This window comes from Cryptomeria japonica, chromosome 1 (genome assembly GCF_030272615.1).
Source record: "Cryptomeria japonica chromosome 1, Sugi_1.0, whole genome shotgun sequence".
NCBI classification, from domain to species: domain Eukaryota; kingdom Viridiplantae; phylum Streptophyta; class Pinopsida; order Cupressales; family Cupressaceae; genus Cryptomeria; species Cryptomeria japonica.
Window position 1 is genome coordinate 395,072,655 of NC_081405.1, and position 18,854 is coordinate 395,091,508.

The 18,854-nt window shown below is 39.0% G+C and overlaps 1 protein-coding gene across 2 annotated transcripts in view; it reads left to right on the forward strand.

Annotated features, from left to right (window-relative positions):
• Positions 1-18,854, forward strand: part of LOC131070936 (uncharacterized) — a 98,655-nt gene that overhangs the window by 16,474 nt on the left and 63,327 nt on the right. The gene's annotated exons all lie outside the window — the stretch shown is intronic.

Consider the following 18,854-nt stretch of genomic DNA (forward strand, 5'->3'; position numbering starts at 1 on the left):
TAGAGAAGATATTGCTACCATCATGGTGTAGAATTCACAATGCACCCCACTCCGAATTCACTTGCTTCCTCTGCCAAGAAGTTATCAATCAAGCCGGATGCCAGTTCGGATTGCCGATCCTATCTTGGGACGAGTAAATCATGGATAGAGCTTGGAATGCATACCTTACAACTAATGATTATAAAAGAGTACATGAGCATGGCATGGCTACACCATTCGACAGTGAAGAAATCCAGTTGCAAGTTGATGACATAAGTCCATCAGATGATCAATGTATTGCAATGGATAGCTTTCTAGACCTTGCACCTAAAGAAGAGTCGCTACAACTTCATCCCAAGGGGAAGAATCACAAGAAGATAGTGTAAGTGAGCTGGTTGAAACAAAAGTAGTGACAGGCAATGATCAAGATGTCAGTATGGTAGTCAAGAAAGACATTGATTCACATCCATTACAAGAGGAGTTCCATGATGGTTTTCGTTCATCCTACAACAAGAGATCATTGAGAATGAATTACAAGAAGTTACAAGTATCATCCTTGGAGAGGAAGACAATCATACAGAGACCTTGTACAAAGAATTACAAGTTATCATAAGCAAGCCCAAATATGAAGAACAATTTGAGGGGGCACTCAAAGATATCATCGCCACAATGCCATTCGAGGTGCTGAAAGACCTCATGGAAGAAGTGCAAGAGGAGTCATTGCCAACGTTGTACCAAGACACGAAAGTTTCTGCGAGTGGCATGATTCATCATCAACTCCGACCTCTCGAAGCATTATTGGAAGAGTGGCCAGCTGATAGCATGGTTCAACTTGATGGTCAATATGTTACAGTGAGTGATAAACAAACCACGGGAGCCAGTTAAGCCATGTCATGAATCCTCGAGGGTGGCATTGAACAACCAAGGGGATGAAGGGCACACACCTTCCAACATAGGGGTGTCCAGAATTGATGCCGTACCTCTAGAACTGAATTGGTATTCACGAAATGGACATAAATTTGCACTCCAGACCTAGATGCCTCAAGTGCAGCAATAATACTCCTCCAAACCCTAGCACCCAACAATGGAAGAAGGCTCACGGCTCCCTAGACAAGTAGGACCAGCAATTATAGTACAATTTGGTCTCAAACACTGCTGCAAACTCTTTCAATCTGCTCCAAAATAGCCTTCTCAAAATCTGCCTTGAGTTCTTTGCAAATCCAACTGATGATTTCAAACCAACAATGAAGCCCTGCTGTGATCTCTGAATGAAACCACCATTAATCTTCCATATTGGGTCTTTCACCAACATAGAAGATGTTCCTTGCAAGGGTTTTTGTCCTCACAAAGCCATAGGATCAACAAGTTTAACCAGTAAGAGAAATCTCCAAATTATCAAATCCAAGCATAACAAAATGAGCTCAAAAGACTTCCTATGTAGCCTCCAAAACCCACACCCAACAAAGGAATACATTTTTAATTTATTAAAAACTTCTTATGTCCCATGAAATGGGTGCCCAACTCAATAAAGTCATTTATTTAATATTTAGCACTTAGCCCTGTTTAGTTTAACTTTGGGTGCTATATATTCAAATAAATAATAAAGTTAAATATATAATTTAACTTTACAATTCATCATTATTTAAATTAAAAGCACTGAACTATATCATATATCAAGATATCAACATGAACTTCATCCACTGACAAATCAAAAAATAGTAAAACTGACAATTGGCTTAGTTGGTGTCTAGACTGAGTTATTAAAAATAGTATGGGAAAATTATCCAAAACAACTCCAAAAAGGGCGTTATGCAAGTCTCAACCACCTGAGCTCAATAAAACACCTGTCATTGCCAAAAGCTGGATTGATCTATCATCACGAGTCCTCTAATCGTAACTCATTAGCCTATGGGAACCCACTGAATAGGCTAACAGTCCACCATGCTAAAGTGCTTAGGAAGGGGACATTACAATGCACCACAGAAGTAAACTCCAGTAAGTCAACATTGGTTTTCTCATCCTCAACAACTACTGGTCTGTAAATGAATGTGATCCCGGGGTTACAAGGTAGTCTCAAAAAATGACCATCATGCTAACGTTGCATCACTCTGATCATAACTATCAATCCTTTGTGTCTACACCACACTCTCCTCTTTGGGAACCCCAAAATGTAATCATCATCAAATTCCAAGCTGGGATACCTATAAGGGCTGAAGTCTATATCATGAAACATCTCCTGCTGAATCATCCCAGTAATGTCTATAACTGCAATCCCTATATCTAACATGATCCTAGTCAACTAGAAGAAATTTCTGCTCAACCCAAAACCATAATCCCCAGTTTATCTCCTTCAGGTGTTATGTAGAGTCATAACTGCAAATGTGAACTCCTCCAATCTTCTTGCTAAAAGGGAAGCAATTTTGTGCAAGAGTTCAACAAACTCACCAACATAACACCACATGGATCTAACATGTCTCCCTTGCGCTAATCTGATACAATTATGAAGACGTGTGAAATCTGTCATGACCCCCAAAGCGAATTTACATCTACACTGACCTGAGTAGGGTTGACGCAAGGGAGGGAAGAGCATTCGTATTACCTTGGGAAAATATTATAACAAATACATTAAGAGTTGGTTTGTTAAGACAAACGAAGTAGTTAGGCAGCAATATGTTGTGAAGAAAGATGTCACCTTTCAAAGGAGAGGCTCTTTCCCAAGGGACACATCATTCCAATGGTGGAAGGAGGATGGATATAAGGAGAGGAAGGCATATAGATGAGACGGGGGACAGAAACTACTCCCAAGACGGCAGCAGTTAACATCAGGAATTCTGTGATCAATTAGCAGATTGAACATCAGCACTTAATTTCATAAACACAATAACTATTCTGTGGTATAATATTGCTTATGTATTATTTGCCAATTATTATTTGCATGTATACATACTGTTTATGTAGAATAAAGACTATTTAAATGTATGTTTGTCTGTCTTAAAACCACCCAGTAGGATGGGCCTGGGGTGTAAGCAGAAAGGGACATACTTGGTTGGTAAGTAGCTGTCCTAGAGATCAAAAGGGTCCCTAGAACCATAAGACATTCACCTAGAGGACCAAGTATGCCACTGATGACCCCCGTCCAATCCCACAAGGTGGCAAGTGTATTTAGGGAGATAAGATGTGGATGGGGAATGTAGATACAAGTCACCAAGGTAGAGGGCTGTGGTAGACAACCCTCTTAGGCTTGGTATAGGAAAGTGCTTCAGGCAGACCCTCCATGTTCATTCTCCCAACTTCAATATGTTTACATGTTTGGGAATGTGAAAAATATCTAAATATTGAATATGTCTATGTTTATATTTGCATATGTTGTTTTCAGTAATGATTGCAGGTTTCAGACATTGGACAACACCTTTCAAAGATATTTACTTGGTAAGTTGACAATCTAATATTAATTGGTTGCAAATGTGATCTTAGGGCAAATTCTTGGGCAATACAGTAAGGGGACATTATAGTGGTATCGGAGCATCTTTCCTGCCATCCTGTAGAAGATAGTTGATGCAAACCAGCGAAAGGGCTCTAAGGGCTTTAGAAAGAGAAAGAAAAAGGACTGCATCTACCAACCATCCTACACCAAGCAACATGGGTGAGCACTTGAGCAATGAGTTGAGGGCCTTCATGGAGCAAACCGCTCAAACCATACAAGCCCTCATGGATCAAAACGAGAGGAATGAAGGACCAACTAACTCGTCCTTCAAGCCATTCAAAACATGAGTAGCAATAATGGAAGGGAAACTAATTCTAATCACTTTGAGAATAATAATATCTCCCCAAGTGTATCAGTCCTAGGCCAACAAGACCACCTTTCCTACCTAGGGAAGAACATGTGGAAGAATAAGAAGGAAACGAATCACACATGGATAATGTTGACGAGATTGTGGAAGCCTATCATAGAATCAACCCAGAATTTAGGAGAAGTGTTTCCTTTAAAGATTGGTGCGATGCCAAAATGAGAGCTGCACCAAATAAGAAAAGGAAAAGACATGATGATAAAGACCTAAAGAAAAGAGTGAGCAAAATGACCCTACCTAGTTTTGATGGATCAATTGGACACTTATCTTTCACTAAGCTTTATGACAAAAGAGAATGGCATCAAATTTGCTGTGTTACACTTGACAAGAACAACCCATGATTGGTGGCATCATGGCCTTGTTACCCAAGGTCATCAACATATAGTCACCTATGATGAATTTACAAAGAACTGATGCAACTTAAATGGCGAGTAATAGTGGAGGAGTTTGCCACTGAATTCCAAAATTTGGCTGTCATGGTACCAGAAATTTCTCAAAGTAGGCTCACCTATTTATTTGTCAAAGGATTGAAGGAATCGATAAGAAACATAGTAAGTGCCTTAGATCCAACCAACCTAGAAGAGGCAGTCCAAAAAGCAATGAAGTTTGAAAGTAACTCATCAAAAGACAATCCCAAAAGCTTTAAGACACCTTCCAAGTACCCTCATAAAAATGAAAGGCCTAAGAAGGAGCTTCAAGGACAATCGCGCCGTAATTGTAATGAGAAGCGGGAACGAGGATATGTATGTAAACAATGGGAAGAACTGAAAAGGAAGAATTTGTGTTTCAAGTGCAAGGAACCATGGGAACATGGACACGTATGTAAAAGGGGAGGGGAGGTCGAGTCCATAAGATAGATGCAACCACCAATGAGGAAATCGAAGAAGGCCCTAGCAAGAAAGCAAGAAACGAAGATGATGAGTATGTGACATTGGCCACCATTTCGCAAACTTCCAAGCATCGTCCATTATGAAATAAAAGCACCCTCAAGGGGCATAAATTTATTGCTCTCGTAGATAGTGGGACATCCCACAAGTTTATTGATGGGAGACTAGTTTCAAAGATGCAGTTGGGAACCAAGAACTTTAAAGGATTTACAGCAGCCATTGATACAGGAAACATGGTCCAATGTACTAAGTTAGTTCCCCAAATAGAAATGACTTTCGGATAACACCCCATTAAGGAAGATTTTTATTTGGTACCTCTAGATGTTGATGTTGACGAGCATAGAAAATCCTATTATTTTTACCTAATATTTTCCTTTTTACCCTCATACCTTTTGTCTTCCTGTCACCATTTGTTGAAGGAACTTAGATATTTAATAAATTGTAAAAAGGAAATTAAGGCTGTTAAAAACAATGAAAATAATGATAACGCTGATTGTTTTGTGGCTGCAATGATAGGGGATGGTTAAAGAAGCAACTGCAGCTGTTGGGTGCGTGGATCATGGAGGACCGATGAAGAATGAGATTATTAGAAGTATATTGGGCAACCGGTTATTTTGTTTAAAGATAGTTTTAAGTTGTTTTATCGTTATAATGGCCTGCAACCTTTAATTTTTCTAGCAGACACTTTGTTTTAGTGGCCACGAGCCCCAACAAACTCAGACTTATTATTAGCAAAAGTATTTAGTATATGTATGCATGTATGTGACAGACTTTGAGGAGAATAATATATTAATACGTTGTTATTTTCAAAATTCGATCTGAAGAATGTTATGTGCATGATTAGTCTAGCATAAAGCAAAAGTTTGTGATTCATCACTTCGGAACCAGGGAGGCGAGCCCACTGCTTGCATTACCTGGTGAATTTCAATTCTGTTGGTGTGGTAATATTTAGATAAAGGTTTTATGTTTATTCTTTCTGTAATTTTTCAGTTAATGTTATTTACTGGATTGTTTCATGAGTAATGTCTTCTTCTGAAATGGAATATGTGAGAACTACGTTTTGATTCTGTGTGAAAATTATATTATGATTTTGTATACAAACTACATTTGAGTCTTAGGCGAAGTTTTCTGTTGCCACTTTATAATCTGTTACAGTTTCTGGCAGACTATCTAATAGAGTGTTTGAGAGGACTTTTTGTCACAAATTAGAAATAAGAATAAGAACTGATTTTCTGTTTAGAGTGAGTGTGTGTTTAGCTGCACTGCATTTTCACTTAACTTATTATCTTCAGCCCTTAGGCAAACAACCCCAACACCTTTCTAAAGCTTATGGAGATTGACACAAGGAACAAACTGAAGAAAGCCAGTAGGGCTGGTTATCATCTCCAAATCTTTAATCACAGTTTTGTCCCATCATTTTGGTGCCGTTGCTGGGGAGAGGTGTTAAAGGCTTGAAATTGTAGTGAGTTAAGTGTGAAAGTCAACGCACTTGTCGACCTTGCCTAGGTGATTAACTTTGGTTTGCTCTGTTGTAGATCATATAGATGCATGAATTGTACTAGAGATAGCAAAGGAAGGTTTGTTAAGAAAGACATAGCAAGTAGTTCAAAACAAGAAAAACCAAAAAGTCATAGAACCCATTGTTGAGTCTCTACCTAATTTGCCCCACTTGCTATCTGAGATTCCACAAAAATCTTCTACCACTATAACTCCAAAACTTGCTCAACAATTTGCAGACTATTTTGAGTTACATAGTGGTAAGCCTGCTGAAAAACCATTTTTAGTTGTTTGGACTCCGTGGGCATTTGAAGAAAATATGAGTGGCAACAACAACAACAACAACAATGGGGGAATACATGCATGTAATAGTTCTGTAACTTTTGAGTTCCCTATTGTCAACTCTATTGAAGATGTTCCCATGAAAAATATTCCTCACTTTGCCTTACCAGCATTTAGAGGGCTTACTATAGAAGACTCTGACACGTTTCTGTTCAAATTCAATGTTTTGTGTCATAGCTATGAGTATCCGAATGATGCACAGAAATTCAAGTTGTTTTTGGCCACCTTGAAAGACACAACATTATGATGGTTCATGGGTGTTGAGTCACAGTCAGTCCACACATGGGACAACATAAAGGAAACGCTCCTTGCAAAATATCAAGAGTATTGTAAGACTAAAGAGGTAAGAGATGAAATCTTTCGTATGACGCAGCGTGAGGAGGAAACAATGGAAGATTACTTAGAGTGATTCTTGTTCATTCTCCAACGAAACTGACAAAATGGTTTGAATAACGAAACCATAAAAATGTTGTTTCTTAGAGGAATTTGTGATGATTGTATGGATATATTAAATATTATGGCTAGAGGTGATGTTTCTAAATTACGATTTGACGACATTTGTGAAATTTACAAGAACTACTCAAGGTTTGCTAGATCCATATGAAGTTATCTTGGAAAGCAACTCTCAGGAGGTGCAACAAGTATCACTAAGTGAGAATTAGGTGTGTTGCTTGACACCTTAAAAACAGATCTCTTAAGTCATATGGGAAAACAAATTGACACAATAAATACACGTAATAAACAGGAAGAGGCTGAAAAGGCCTTAGCTGTGTTTTGTCCAATTTTGCCAAAAAAAGCACAATAGCGAGGAGTGTTCCTACAACAAAACCAAGATTTCATCTTTAGAGGACGCAAGTAGGAACACCATTTTAAAACCTCTTCCTGTAGATTTGGCTGATATAGAGTATAGTCAAACCTATTTATATTATGGCTCAACAGAGGCCTTGGCCACCATGAGCGACACATTCGGGTATGACCAATGAATATCATCCACCAGGACCTAGTCAGCCTAATCCTTTTTTGAACCAGTCTGGATGGTATGGAGGATGGCAACAACCTCAATCCTATTACCAACAATGGCCAAACCAGCATGCTTCACAACTTTGGCAATAGGCATGGAGGCCACAATAGCCACAATACCCCCGACAATATCCATCTTAGCCGCCACCACCAATAAACAATTTGTATCAGCCACCACAATAGTTCCTTCCACCTATACCACAACCATCAAATAATCAATTTGCAAACACATGACAGCCACTGAAGACAACTCCTATGCTTACACAACCATCACCAAATCCAAATAATAAGGTGGCGCAACCTGTATACAATAATGAGGTAGCAGGAACCCCACTTATCTTGTCAATATAGTGGAGGTAGATGGAGTCCAATTAAGATCAGAAAAAGCCCTCCGAGGACCAACTAGTACTGAAATTGATGATTCACCTGATGAATTTCAAGAAACCCAAGTCAAAACACCTCCATCCCTGATTGATTCCATTATGAGCCAACTCCAAAAGAGATTTCTCCACCTGAATTTGATTTTGTTAATATTTTGAGAAATGTTAACATTAAGATTCCTCTTCTGCAGGCTATAAAGGACATTCCTGTCTACACAAAAATAGTCCGAGAATTATGTACCCGAAGGCAAAAGAAGAAACAAGATCCTAAAACTATCTAAGTTATTGGGCAACTTGCTGATCTCATGCTAGGAAAGGTATCCATTCCTAAATATTTAAACCTAGGAAGGCCGATTATCAAGGTACGCATTGATAATATTGTGATTCCTAATACACTTGTTGATCTAGGAGCTGCTATAAATGTAATGACAAATGAAACCAAGGAAAAATCAGCTCTGCAAGGACTTAGGCCCACACCAGCAGTCCTTCAGATGGCATATCGTTCCTTGGTCAAGCCTGAAGATATGATAGAGGATATAGTTATTTTTGTTGATTCTTGGGAGTATCCTATAGACTTTGTGATCTTATAGCCTAAAATTAAGCTGGGGGGATATCCCTTGAGTTTGGGAAGACCGTGGTTAGCTGCTGCTGCTGCTGCTTTTATTAATTGCAGGTTTGGAAACATGGTGATCTCCAATGGTGAAGAAATGAAACAACTAACATTGTATCCTCCAACACAACCTTTATTGGAGATGGACAATCCTCTGTGGGTTGATAGTGGCTTGGATGAATCCTTACCAGTGTTAACAATTGATTAGAGTTGGGATATTGAGAAACTATTAGAGGACAATGTTCTTGTTAATTTCCTCCAAAATCATTATTCATTTAATGATGTTTTAGAAAATATCGTTTTACATTCATGCACAAGTGATATTTGTCTATTTGGGGCAAAGAAATGGGACTCGGACTCGGCTCGGACTCGGCAAGGCCGACTCGGACTCGGACTCGGGACTCGGCGTCAGACTCGGCTCTAGACTCGGCTCCAGACTCGGCTGGACTCGGGAAAGTGAAAAACTCAAGAAATTTAGAGATTTTTAAAGATTTAAAACTTGTTTCAGACACCCTTTATTGAATACACCTTAAAGACACAAAAACATCATTAAACTCGGCTCATTTGATTACATACACAAGTATACATCAATCACATAAGTATAAACGCAAATTGTAGCTGAAGAAAATAACAAACATAGATATATAAATATTGTCAAATGTATACAATATTACAAAACTCATGGAATAAAAAATCCATGTCATCATATGATCATCATCAAATGTTTCATACAAATACCAAAGGTAAATAGTAAATACTAAATACAACTACAAGTGTACAAGCCTATGGCTCAGAGGGCCGTGCACCCTCTCGCACTGGCCCCTGCGAAGGCGTTTAAAGTAGGTCCTGGATGATTCAGCAGCCATAGTCGCTCCCCGTGACACCATGCCATGCTCACCAACATCAGGAACGGCTGTGTCATGCTCACCAACATCAGGAACATCTGTGTCACTCTGAGTCTCAGTATTTCCTGTCTTTGCTCGTGCTCTCTGCTCCTCCTCTGCCATGGCTACAGCCTCAGCCTCTATATCTACCTGGTCGATCCAATCAATGTCATCATCACTAAATACAGCTGTAGGAGTCCCAGGAGCTGTCTGATTCTCATTGGACCACTCTGCTTCAAGATCAACCTCATCTAGAATGATAGGAGACATGTCAACTGTTGCATTCTTTCTCATTCTCAGGCAGAGGTTGTAGTGAACAAAGACGAGATCATTCATCTTCTCCATAGATAATCTAATGCGCCTCTTGGAGTGTATGTGCTCAAACATACTCCAATTGCGCTCACAACTTGATGCGCTGCATGGTTGGCTCAAGATACGAATGGCCAACTTCTGAACATTTGGTGTCTCTGGGCCAAAAAAGTTCCACCAATGATCTGAGTTTGAAATGAGAAAAATAAATAAAATTAGTCTCACTCATGAACTCATTTAACAAGTTACAATATAGTATTGAATAAAACTAAAATTAAGCCTAACAATTTATTTTTACCTGGCATCATAGTTGTCCTATCGTCTTTGGCGACAGGACGAGAGAAGGTCTCCCCTTGTGCATCTGAGAACATCTGTAGCTCTTGAAAAAGGTCTATCTGAGAAGTACCAGCAGGTCCCATCTTCTCCATGATTGCATATAGCCCATTAAGGACCTCCGCATCAGCCTTGAAAGAAGGGATAAAACGGAATGCCGGATTCAGATAATAGGCTGCCGCATGGATGGGCCTATGAAGCTGATGATGCCATCTCCTATCAATGATCTCCCAAATGGGACCATACTTGCTCTCATCTGCTCCATAGACGAATCTGATGGCTTCCTTCGCCCTATCCATGCCCTCATATACATAGCCCATTGCGGGCTTATCTCCATCTGCAACTCGCAACAAAACCACCAAGGGCTTAACAAACTGCAAAATTGAAAATATTGTGTAATTTAGAAAAATGAGCAAATAAGAGAATACATATAATAAGCTATAAAACGTGAAGTTAAATTGTAGAATTTATAAAAAAATTACCTTCACTATCTCATCACAAGGGACCCAAAAGCCTTGCTCATCAAAAATGCAGTCTGCCATCTCTATCCCTACAGGGGTGGTAGCATAGGATGAGGAAGACTACTCCTCACCAACAATCATACGTCTCAAGGCAGACTTAGACCTAAGCATGGACTGCAATGTGAGGAAGTTTGTGGCAAATCTTGTGATTCCTGGACGATGCAACTCCTTCTGCTCTGTGTATTGTCTCATAAGAGCCAACACCCATGAATAATTATATACAAATTTGCAGACATTTCTTGCCCTTTCTACACATCTCTTGACCCATGGGATTTTTCCAATATCCTCCAACATGAGGTCAATGCAATGAGTAGCACATGGAGTCCAAACTATAGATGGGTGCCTCTCCATCTATAGTCTACCTGCAGCAACATAATTTGTTGCATTGTAAATTGTAATTAATGGAGGTACAAACTACAAGATAGTAATTAATTTGCAAACAAAATTAGTTTGTAATCAAAAGTTTACCCGCAACAACATAATTTGCTGCATTGTCGGTCACCACCTGTACCACGTTCTCCTCACCCACATCTTCAATCACCTCCTCTATCTGCTCACATAGGTAGGTGGCATTCTTGCAATGGGCGGAGGCATCAATGGACTTGATGAAAACGGTGCCCCCTGAAATAAAAAAATAAAGCTAGGTCAATGATCATTCAATAAACCATTAGATAAAAAATAAAAAATTAAAGACTATATGAAACTAAAATTAATCAATCACCTGCGGAAGAAACAAGAAAATTAAGGAGAGTTCTATTTCTCCTATCTGTCCAACCATCAGTCATGATGGTGCAACCTTTAGTGCTCCATATGTGGCGTTGTTCATCTAAATCCTTTTTCACATCATCCACCATTTGAGACAAAATGGGTCTCCTCAAATCACTCTCACTAGGGGCTTTGAACCCCACCCCGCATATGGTAATGGCATCAACCATTTGTTGCCAATAAGGAGACCTGTCGCAAAGAAACTCAATGAGATAAGTTAACTATAAAAATTCAATGAGATAAGTTAAGTATAAAAATTAAAACAATCAAAGTTATCAAACATAAAAGTTAGTAAAACATTCACCTGGCTACAAAGAATGGAATACAGCTGTAGCTCCAAAACCTGCCAATTGCCATTTTAGCAGCATCATGGACCTCCTTGTTCCAACCCATGCCCTCAAGCGATGGTTGGGACCTAGGAGTAGTGCGAGGCACAAAGAAGGAATCCAACCTAGATTTACGAATCCTAGGTCCAATGGTAACATTCCAACTACAACTACTAGTGGTAGGAGCATGAGAAGTGGCGGTGGCACTGCCACTTATAGAAGCAGAAGCAGAAATGGAAGCACTAGCAGTAGCAAACTGAGTGGGACGATATGGAGGTAAGGAAGAAGGGCCTCCAACACAACCTAACTGTGTCCCTCTTCCTAAAACTGTCTCTCTCCCAATGGCCGCTTGATCCTCCTTTTGTTTCTTTTTTCTTTCAATCTCCTCAACCATTACATAACAATCACGTACGGCCTCAGAGACTGCTTTTAGGCATGGTTCGGCATCATGTCCACGCACACTAGCAATATGGTATTTCAGCCTATATATAACTCCATGGAATATTGTTTTGCAAAACATACATTTTGTTTGCCCCTTTCCTTGCCCTGGAAAATCCTCATGATATTTCCAAGCAGGGTCCTTTCTCATGGGGGGTCTAGAAGCCGAAGTAGACATTTTAGGATAGTTTTGTGAAACTTGAAGTTGAGGCAAATAATAAAGTGAAGTTTGCTGCAATAAAACATTACAAATATAAAATAAAATTAATACATACATTCAAAAAAACTAAAGTAGGGTTTGTAAATTTTATTTTTTTTAAATTGTAGGGTTTGTCAAACCCTACAATTTAAAAAAAAAAATTTACAAACCCTACATACAACCCTACATAGTACAACTACATACTACATGCTACATACAAATTACAAACATACAAAAGATCTTGCATACAAGAAAATGTAAAACTTTCAAAATAAATGAATAGAAAATGGAATTTTTGCATATAAGAAACAAAATAATGTTCAAAAAAAAAATCTTACCTCTTACAACAAGCTTGAAATGAGCTGCAAACTCTTCCTATCCAACTCTTGATGCACCAAATCGAAACACAATGCAGCTCCAATGTGACAAATTGAAGAAAACTTGAGCTTCCTCCTTGCTGGTTTTTCTTCTATGCACCCTTGTTTTTCTTCCCAACTCACTTTACTCTTCCTTTTTTTGCAAGTGAATGAAATGAAAGTCACTTTTAGGGCTAGAAGACAATTAACATTAAAAAGCGGATTTAAAAAAACTTTCCAAACTAATTTTTTTTTGCGTTTTAACTTATGCCAATGCCGGCCGAGTCCAGGGCTCGGGACTCGCCGAGTCTGGCGAGTTTGGGCCAAACTCGCCAACTCGGCGAGTCTGAGTCCGAGCCCCTGGGACTCGGCCGACCTGACTCGGACTCGGACTCGGACTCGCCAAGTCTGGGCGATTCCGGGCGAGTCCCGTTCCTCTAATTTGGGGACTTTCCTCTAGTTAGTAATCCATGTTCTATTCAACACTTCCTCACATTACACCACTTATTGCCACATCACTGTTTGCATAGTCCATTTTTGTCAAACAATGCATCAACTTCACAATTGTTGGCTGTTAGTTCATAAGTGCAATCACAAGCTATGGAAATCTTACCAAGTCAGACACTTAATGTAAATCCTCAATTAAGCACTGCACAAATTGAAGATTTAATCACTATTCTTAGAAATCACAAAGCTGCATTTGCATGAGAATATCAAGACATGCAGGGTATACACTCCAATACCTGCACCCATCATAAATATATAGAGAAAGGTAGTTGTCTTGTTAGACAACCAAAAAGAAGGTTAAATCCAATCTTATAGGTGATTGTTAAAGAGGAACTTAAAAAATTACTCAATGTAGGATTTATATATCATATCTTTGGTAGCTAGTGGGTGTCTCCTTTTGTGGTAGCTCCCAAAAAGAATGGAAAATGGCAAATATGTGTTTATTATAGAGCCCTTAACATGGTCACTAAGAAATACCATTTCCTGTTACCTTTTATTGACCAAGTCTTGGATACACTTGCAGGTAAGAAATTCTTTTCCTTTATAGATGGATTCGATGTAATCAGATCCGCATTGCACTAGAAGATGAGGACAAAACCACTTTCACATGTCCTTGGGGAACATTTGCTTATAATGTCTTACCCTTTGGATTGTGTAATGCACCAGCTACCTTCCAAAGGGTGGTTTTGAGTATCTTTGCTGATTTGATACATGATTGTGTAGATGTTTACATGGATGATTTTACTGTTTATGGAAACACTTATGAGAAGCCAAAACAAATCTTGAAAAAGTGCTTAAGAGATGCATTGAGACTAATCTATCATTAAGCCATGAAAAATGTCACATTCTTATGACAGAAGGTATAGTACTTGGTCATTATATCTCTTCAAAAGGCATTGAAGTGGATCCCAAAAAGGTGCAGACAATTCAAGATTTACCCATTCAAGCTAATCAGAAAGATGTTCGTAGCTTTATAGGACATGTTGGATATTATAGATGGTTTATTCAAAGTTTTAGTAAAATTGCTTCACCTCTTTTTGTCTTGTTAGGTAAAGATGTTGCTTTTTCATGGATAGACGAGTGTCAGCAAGGCTTAGAGGAAATCAAAGTAAAACTCACTTCAACACCTGTGTTACGTGGGCCAAATTGGGAGTTACCGTTCCATATCCACACAAATGCCTTCGACCATTCAATGGGAGCAATGCTTAGACAAAAGGAGGATTCACTCTTTTACTAAATTTATTATATTAGTAAGAATTCTACTGAGGCTGAGGTAAATTACATTGTGACTGAAAAAGAATTTTTGGCTGTAGTATATGCAGTGAATAAATTTCGTCATTACATAATTGGTTACAAAGTCTTTTGTCCATACTGATCACTCTACAATAAGATTTTTAATGAATAAACCAGTAGTTATAGGAAGAGTAATTAGGTGGCTGCTATTATTACAAAAAATTGATATAACTATACTTGATAAGCCTGATTGAGAAAATGTGGTTGCATGCCCTTTATCCAGGTTACAACAAGAAAACGAACTTGTACCATTTCATGATGCATTTCAGGATGAACACCATTTTGCCATGTCAGTAAAAAGTCCATGGTTTGTAGACACTGCAAACTACCTCGTCACATGCAAGTTTCGTCCACACTTCTCACTAAGGGAGTGTCGGAAGCTCATTGAACTCAATGGCCTATATACATGGATCAATGAATTGCTCTTCAAAACCAACATTGATAATGTCATGCACTGAAGATGATGTCTTTGATATGCTTCATGCATGTCATACAGAAACTTGTGGCAGACATTTTGCACCTTAGAGGACTGCCAACAAAATCCTTATTGCTAGATTTTATTGGCCTACAATTCATAAGGATTGTAAGTGATATGTTCAGCATTGTGACAAGTGTCAACGCATGGGCCGACCCACGCGTTCTGATGAAATGTCTTTACATACTCAACTATCTATTGAACCCTTTGAGAAATGGGGTTTAGATTTTGTAGGACCAATCAATCCCCCATCGAGGAATAAGGAATACATATTGGTTTGTACTGATTATGTGACTAAATGGGTAGAGGTGGTAGCACTAAAATATGCAAGAGATACTAAAGTTGCTGACTTCCTCTATTTTGAGATATTTACTAGGTTTGGTGTGCTGCAGGAGATAGTCATGGATCAAGGACCTTAATTCACATTAGAGCTCAATTCTGCTTTGGTCCATGAATATGAAATCAGGCACCACAAGTCTTCATATCATTCTCAGGCCAATGGACAAGTTGAAGTAACCAATCGGGAGCTCAAGAACATCCTTACCAAAACACTTGCACTTTATATGAGAGATTGGGCAGTTTGACTTCTTGAAGCAGTGTGGGCATACCAAACTACATGGAAGACCACCACTGGTCTGATGCCCTATGAACTTGTCTATGGCAAGAAAGCAATTTTACTTATTGAATTTGAAGTGAAGACTCCTCATATTGCTCTCCAGTTAGGCATGAGTTTCATTGAAGCCCAAAAATAATGAATTAAACAACTACATTCTTTAGATGAACTTCAGCAGCAGGCTCTCTTCCATGCTGAAGTTGTTCAAAAACAACGTGCTCTTTGGCACGATCGTTTCATTCGTCAACGGTCATTTCAACTAGGAGATTGTGTGCTACTTTATGACTTCAGGTTTCAAGATTTCCAGGGTAAATTTCATGCTAGATGGCTAGGCCCTTATGAAATAGAGGTTATTTGTGACAATGGTGCTGTCAACTTACGTACTATTGACTTTAACAATATGGCCCTTGTTGTTAATAGTCATTGATTAAAATTGTATAAGCGACCTCTTTCCAAAGAAGATTTTACCTCCAATGTAATGAAGGAACTCAATGTCCTATCTCGGGTTCCAGTGCCTATTGGGCACCCTTAAGAAAACAATTTTCATTAAAAACAAATGCACTAAAAGGTCCAACAATGAAAACCTATAGCTGTTGTTGGCCAGTTATTACTTGAAAATTGGATCTAGTATTACTTGAAAATTGGATCTAGTAGGTGATAACTGCATAATAATCCTAGATGTGAAAATTGGTCTACTTGACGCTTCTAGGCTATATTAAGTTGAAAACCGAAGAATCAGTAGCTTACTATTGAAAAAAAAAGGATGCTTAGCCTTCTTGGAGCCCCCTTGATGGAATTATGGTGACCACCTATTTTGTGGTGGTGACCCGTTTGATTTCTCTACGACTTGTCTTCCTGTCCTTTTCTTGACAGTATCCTTTTTGTGATAAGAGGCCTTTTGCCTCTCCACTAGGTTGTTGGCTCCATGTTGGCTGCATCCATGCTGTCTGCTATTGCCTTTTTATTGCAGGGTCCACAACATGGCTTCCACATTGGCTTTCCCCACCTATTCCTCCTTTGCTAGGAATTCTGTGTAAATTCTGCAGTCAACTTTGCTCACATAGTTTTAGGTGGTTGCCCTTTGCCATCTTTCCACTTCAACAAAATCGATTGTTTTTATTGATAATGTCATGGTTCATGTCGACTTCTCGTGTGGCATCCCATGCCTATGGTTGGCAATGGACCGTCTTGTTTACTTTTCTCCTCCCGATCATTTCTTACGTGGTGCCTTTTTATCTGCATCAACATCTGCTGATTTTACAGCCCACTTTCCGTCATCATTTCCACTTCCCAAGGCATCTACATTCCATTTGTTCTTATATCACTCGTACACAATTGAGTGGCCACGCCTCCCTTTTGTCAATATGGGAGGCTGATGTGTATTAACCTTGGCTACCTCTTTGCTCTATGAGTCTGCATCTACAGATCCATAGTGGACTTTCAAAGCCGTTTGTGTCATTTCCAATATGACATTTGATTGTTGTGCCTACTCGCGGTCTCTTTGCATTGCATCGATCATTGCTCGTTCGTGTTGCGGTACTCTTGCTCATCAATGCTATTATTGTTCCTGTGTACTGGAGATTTTGTTATATTACTTCTCCGGTTGCCGATGCCACCTCATTTCTCGTCACTGTGTTTGTTGTAATCGGTTACATTTTCTTCCTTGATTTTCTTTTTTTCCATCTATTAAATATTTTAGTTTCTTTTCACAAGTGGTGTATCGCCTTGTGGATGAGTTGACGAATCAAATGGGTGGGGGGGGAGCATAGTCATGTTGTCTATTTCATCCGCGTATTAACTCGCCGTACTCTGCCATTACCATTCATAATTCCGTTTGTACCCTACCTAAATTTGGGGGCTAAGCACTGTTTGTGAAACCATTTTTCTGAAAAACCCCATCTGCAAGTAGTTTTCTACTTGCAATAGAATATTGGTATTGTGCTACAGTGCTCACTTCCTGTTACATTCATGGTAGGAACTTGTTCTGCACACTATGAACCTACTTCTATGCGAGAATTAAAAGCAAGTACAAAGGCATATAAATTTATTTAATAGGTCCACTGGAATGTTTACTTTAAGAGACTAAAAGGATATGATTAGCGGGTTGCATTGGAGTTTGCACAAAATTTTTACCATCATCAAGCAACTGTTCGGGGGTTAAAATTCACAGTCACAGTTGAGACAATTGCATAGTTCTCCAGGTTGCCATTGATTGGAGAAAATTATTTCCCTAATAATTCCAAGAAAGTGGTGGACCCGAAACCTACCTAGAAGAAGTTCTTGCAAAGAGCTGAGTCTGTAGAAATAGTTTCTGGGCAACGCACTAAATTAGATTCTTTACTAGGGCATTGGAAGGACGTGGCCAAATTTGTCATCCAGTTATCACATGTGAAGGCAGGTATTGTATGTTTTTGCCAAATACTTTAAATTGATGTTGCATTTACGAAGAGGGTTTTTGGTCAATGTTTGATATTTCCTATTCCGTTCACTGCAAAGAATGTCTAGAACTGTACAAAAAGCTAATACTAATTGTGTGGCTCACAATGGTTTAATAAAACTTTTGATTATAAGGGAATAAAGCTACTTTCTTCTCCTGGTGATTGGGACTCATTTGTCCATTCACACCAAGAGACTAGCACAAAGTCCTTTGAGGAAGAAAATTCTTCTGCAGAGGAGTCGCCGGAGGAGGAACATTTTGAGAACGCATCCTCCCTTGGCGAGAATAAAGAAGATCCTACTACAAAAGGAGATCCTTGAGAATGAAATACAAGAAGTTTCAAATAGCAGCCTTGAAGTAGAAGACAATCATATGGAGATGTTGAACGAAGAACTACAAATTATCACTAGAAAGCTCAAGTATGAAGAACGATTTGAAGGGATACTCAAAGACATCATCATCATCATGCTATTCGAAGGGGCGCAAAAAGATCTCATGGAGGAAGTACAAATGGAATCACTGTAATTTTTTTCAAGACAAACAAGTTATTGCGAGTGATATGATTCATCATCAACTTCGGCCTCCCGAGACATTACTTGAGGATGAACTATCACCAAAGATTGTATTTGATCAACTAAAGGAAATTTTTGAAGATCAATCACTCAAGGAGACTCATTTTCAAGGACATGCTTATGGAGTTTAACAAGGATGCATGGTTCATGCAAGATATTGAGTCTATCGTTACCACAAAAGTGAAGAATGGAGAGCAATTCGAGGTTGTGCTAGCTCCAGTCCAAAGGATTCAAGAACTTGCAAGTAAGAATCAACATGTTGT